General features: G+C 40.2%; 1 protein-coding gene across 3 annotated transcripts in view; it reads right to left on the reverse strand.

The window, feature by feature from the left end:
- ppp6r2a (protein phosphatase 6, regulatory subunit 2a) overlaps positions 1-5,117 on the reverse strand; it is a 34,308-nt gene extending 29,191 nt beyond the window's left edge. For 2 of the 3 annotated variants that reach the window (XM_051687956.1, XM_051687954.1), the window contains exons 1-2: positions 4,808-5,117; positions 509-668 (exon numbers count right to left, since the gene is read on the reverse strand). The gene's annotated coding sequence lies outside the window, so the exon portion shown is untranslated. Of the gene's footprint in view, positions 1-10; positions 46-508; positions 669-4,807 lie in introns of all 3 variants that reach the window. The other variant, XM_051687955.1, reaches the window with a different exon arrangement.
- Positions 5,118-5,482: the final 365 nt, after the last annotated feature.

The raw sequence follows: 5,482 nt of genomic DNA on the forward strand, positions 1-5,482 counted from the left end.
ATACTGACACCTAGTGGCATGGATGCAGCATCATGCCAGAGCATTCTTCAATTAATGATGCGTTCATAAGAGATGAGGGAAGAGAGGAGGGGAAAAAAAAAGAGATGTGCAGTGAGTGGGAGCCTGGGAGGAATGATGAAAAGACAGCAAGCAAAACTAACAGATGAAAGAGAATCTGGAGAATAGAAGAACAAAGAAAGGGACCGAAAATAATTGCTGGACCTTTAAAGCATCCCACTCAAAACAAAACATGAAGCAAATGGAAAATGAAGCGTAACAATTCTTTCTTTCATTGTTGACTGAAATCACCTGGGCTGAGGATTTTCTAAGAACTCTGGTCATGAACAAAGTAAGTATACATTTCCAACAGGATAACTGGTACCCCAAGCATCACACCCAGGGCGATACATTTCACACAGCTTTCTCAAAGAACTGTTATCTTGCCTATGTGAAAGAACTCAAACCCATGAACATTACTAGCCTTTGCTAAATAAATATATATTTTTACCAGCTGATGAAATGTGTGAATCCTTAGTTACACCTCCTCCACAGGCAGACAGGCATTTGAGTGGTAGAATGCAGACAGCACAGAATGACCTAGCATTAATCTGCATGAGGTCAACTTCCCAGCAGGCCCTCCTCGAATTCACGCCTCAGAAGAACCGACACTGGGGAAGGAAACAAGAATGAAAAAGTGCAAACTCAAGTTTTGCCTACATAAATCAATGCTGGTATGGCGAGATACCCATCGACCAATGTGTCAAACTAATGTGTCTGCGAAAGGTGCCCAGCACAAAGTGAGTGCGATATATTAATAATGTATAAAAATATAATTCAATGCATCACATGCTCTTGGTACGATGAAATACATACAATATATAAGACTAAAATCTTAATGAATGTTCCGGGATCAATACTAAGGCTGGGTATTGAAACAGATTTCCCGATTCAATTCACAAACTCTTGATTCGACTCCGATTTCAAGTCAATATACTTTTTGCGTACATATGAAAGAAATTCTCTCCCAGCTAATGCTGTTAATTATGAATAATTTGAGTTTTTACAAAGTGTGTTACTAATTAATTATAAATGAACCATCCGTTTTTCATGCTTGTAACCAGCGGTTTTAATGTGGTCAATAATTGGCCGATAAATATCGGCAACCAAAACATTGTTGCATCCTCAAATTTTTTTTTCTTCTTCTTTTTTTTTTTTTTTTTTAAAGAGGGACAAGTCAAATTAATTTTTTGGTAATAAGTATTAAACCACAAATTCTGTCGATTCAGCTGCAAATGTATAAGTTCATGCGCACAAGTTTTTTTTTACCAGGGATGGGCTCGAGTACTCAGGTACTCGGTCGTGGCAGCAATGATCGATCATGAAAACGATGATCGATGGTGATCATGCATGATGTTACTTCTCACTTAATTCGTAATTCAGTGACAGTTACCTGACAACTAAACACAAATGTGTCAAAGAGGGAGCTTATTTTTAATTTGGAGATTGAATACGTTGCGCCTCTGAGGGGTACATTGATTGTCAGAGATAGGGGTGGGGGAAAAATCATTTCAGCGATGCATCGCGATTCATATTCAAACGATTCTGAATCGATTCTCAAAAGTATCAGAATCGATTCTGAGTTCAGTTTAAATCACGGCAGAGCAGTGGCGCGCGTCAAAGATAGATGTAGAAACAAAGACGCGAATTAAGTGCATACACTAAAGTCAAGTGCACAAACACGACTGTTTGCAGACCAGCTGTATCAAACACATGACCATTTGTGCCCGAATGAAACTACGATCCCGAAATTCTTTCACAAACCCACGCACATAGCAACAGGAGAGTTTATTCATGATAAGCCAACAAACAACATGAAAGACGAGCTCGCACCCATTATTGCACTGATTTGCACACAACGGGGGAAAACACAGAAGAAAATAATGACGAGGCAGCGGTTCGGGAGATGTTGGTGATGTTTTCATTTAATATGAATATTTTTTTTCTTGTACTTTTAAGACATTTTTTATACAGTTCTAAAGAAAGAAACTGAAAAACTGAGATACTCTTTTAAGCTATAGAACCATTTATTTAATCATGTGGTTTTGTTCACAGCTCATGCTGAATGTAAAAGGCCAGTTTATGTAATGTGACTCGTTTTGATTTTTTGAAACAGCTGTTAAATAAAAAGCTGAAAGGGAAAAAAACAGAGTAAAAAAGAAATTTTGAAGAAACTGAAAAAGAAAGAAATTGAAGGACAAGATGCATCGTGATGCATTGAGAATCATTTTATAATCAAATCATTACTCTTTGAATCGTAATCGAATCATGAGGCCAGTGAAGATTTCCACCTCTAGTCAGAGACGTCTCATAGCAACCAAACTGATATACGACGCTGCAATGCTATCGTTCCGATAATCAAAAGAGAGTGTAATTAACAGTTTTTTAAACTTGTCTCTGCAAAACGTTGGCTAAACACGTTTTATTATCATTTTATGTAAGAACTTGGACTCGTTAATGGATGTTATATAATAAAAATGAATGTTTGTCACTGACTGTAAACCTCCCTGCCCTGGGCGCCGACATGTTTGCGTGAAGTAACACACACCTGCATCTTGACGAAATGGGAGTTGAAGATTTCCGCACGAGTTTCCGAGTTAGAAGTCCGACATAATGTGTCATTCCGTTGCACTTTCCCCAGTTGAAAGGTGGAAATTCTGACTCTCCGAGTTGAATGGAACGCTTCATGAATCATCACAGCAACAACAATACGGAGCATCACTGCTTTCCGCACAGGAGCGAACACTTGGGGAGACACACACACCAGGCGTGTGGCAGTGGACTCAATGCGCTGAAGCGGCGCATATACAGCAGGCGAGTGTTTCAAACAGCTAGACAGAACACAGCTAATTGGAACACAATGCAACGTCGTCAAAACTGAACTTCAACTTAACACGCGTATTAAAAACGCGATGGTAAATGCGTCTCCTGTTAAGCCAACTGCGATTTGAAAATAGATGGTTCAGACAGTCACTAAAAAAGCCTAGTTCACGCTTACTAAGATTACTATGGTAACCTGAAGGAAAAACAGACAGACATGCGTTGTGCACATTCTTTCATTGAGTTGGGCAGCGAATCTTCACATAATGACAAAATATGATGCATTATATTTTGATTATGCAATCTTTTGTACCAGATTATTTTATAACAGCCTATAATAATGAATAGACGATACACTGGAACAACAAGATGCAATGCAGCAGCCAAAGGCATTTGTCAGACATGTTATTACATATACAGTTATGTACATGTCACTGCCCCTCAAGTACTCGAGTAGACAAAATGACCAAAATGCCCATCCCTAGTTTGTACTACTGTCATATCTTTGGCAACTGTGAACATAAACACATAAATGTTTTCTTCCTCAAATTTACCCCAAACCTGACTCTCTTGCAGACAAAGTAATTTTAGGCATTATCTCCAATGGCACTAATGTGGTTCGTTCAACAAAGAAAATTTGTCTTGCGATCAGATTTCAAACGCCATGCAAATATCAAATTCACCACTATAGGTTCAAATAGAAGGTGCCAATTGACATGCCATTTTTTCACTGAACGAGATGCCTACCTAGGCCATATATCATGTGCATATGGCATACTGAAGACAGCAGCTGGTAACAGCTTCCTTGAGCACTAGCTACATATTCATCTGATGACAAAGGCAGAGAGAGCACACCATACCGGAAATAAGCTCTATCATTGATCTGCAGCTGTGCAAGCACTTCAGTCACTTGAGTAACATGCCCAAAAAGACAAGGGGACCTGTTTCCTCCTTTTATGTGGACATCGTTGTGTGCACGTGCAGGGAGGTTCATCTGGTGCATAAAGGCACAATAAGCTGCTCGGTGCAATAATAAGAGCGAAAGCACTCCCCAGTGAATTCTAAACAGGAAAGCAAAAGTCTCAGCACTACAATCCATCAAAAATAGAACTAGGCTGCAGCATTTACAAACAATGTATGCTGACACACACAGCAGACACGAGCAGCGATGTTGGAGGGAATCTCTGACAGCAGCTAAGGTCAAATAATTTGGCCATGATTGCACAACCTGGTGTCCAGAAGCTGCCTACTTAGGAAATTGATCCAGCACCATGCGCTGACCCCAGGGGGATGCTCACGCATTACAAAACTCCAAATGAGATTGCATTCATCATATTGAATGATCAGGGTCCTGTTGTACAACTCAACAGTCAAATAACTGGAAAGGACGAACTGACTTCTGAACTACTCGTGTTACAAAGTCAATAACATGCCAGATCATTTTCCCACCTTATAAAGCAGAGATTGTCAAATGAGATTTATTTCGCTCAACCCCGCATATGCGGACACTTTCAAGTGCAGAATGTGAGTTTAAGCAGAAAATCTCTGTGGATGCATGTTTACAACTGGGCCCCGCTAGCAGCGGTTAGCATCAATCGCTAACATGAGCTGCAAAAAGGGTTTCTGTGTTTTTATAAGAGCCATAAACTCGAACGAAACAAATCAGATGCACACTCGTTAATAATATAAGGCGGGTTAGAGGGCGTTTGACGCAAAAGAACGGGATGTTTTCGGTTTGTTTGCTACCTCGGCTGGCTAACTTCAGCCGAATCTCTATCAGAAGTTTGTCTTCATCTGAGGGGAAATTAAACTGACACATTTCACACGCAAATCATCCACGATCAAGCACGGCTCGTTGAATAACAGGGGGAGACGGTCCGGGTGGGCTATTTATGTAAGCAGACAGGCGGTTTTTTTCACTCTAACTTACCCCCGCTGTGAGTGTCTGTAGACTGGCTGCTGTTTCTGGTTGTTGGTTAGTGCTGGTCAGGCTCGTGCAGCGGTGGCGCTGCTGCTGCCCCGCGCGCGCACTCTGAAACGAGACCGTTTTCCTCTTAACTATCTGTTCAGAGCGAGAACCATCGTGCGCGCCAAAGTTGTTTTTAAACAATTATTGTGCTGTGCAGCACCAAGAAGTGTAATCTCATGCAAGGGGAACGGAAAATAAAAATCGTTCATATGTTTCTATTCAAAATGGCGAAACTCTCTGTCAGAGACGCGCGCGTGCGCGTGCTGTCAAGATAGACTGTGCACGGAGTGCGCGCTCCTCGCGTGCATTCCTCTTGCTTGAGTCAATTTTTTTTTTTTTTTTTTTTTTTGGCTTGTTTTGGGAACATTCACAATATTTCCAAAACATAAAAGGAATTTATAGAAATATCGAGTATAGAAATATTTATTATTGAAAATAAATACGGTGAAGTAAATATGAAATTAGGGGAATGAAGGGGAAGATACAGTAAAGAGACCGTGTACAAAAAAACAACAAAACAAAACAAATAAGTAAAAATAACTATTATAATAATAATAATAGTAATAATAACTCACTCGTTGGAGTAATAAATCAGTCCTCCCCGCTCGAGGGCGCTGTTCAGCCTACGTGATTATT

This window comes from Myxocyprinus asiaticus, chromosome 45 (assembly GCF_019703515.2).
Source record: "Myxocyprinus asiaticus isolate MX2 ecotype Aquarium Trade chromosome 45, UBuf_Myxa_2, whole genome shotgun sequence".
Taxonomy (NCBI): Eukaryota; Metazoa; Chordata; class Actinopteri; order Cypriniformes; family Catostomidae; genus Myxocyprinus; species Myxocyprinus asiaticus.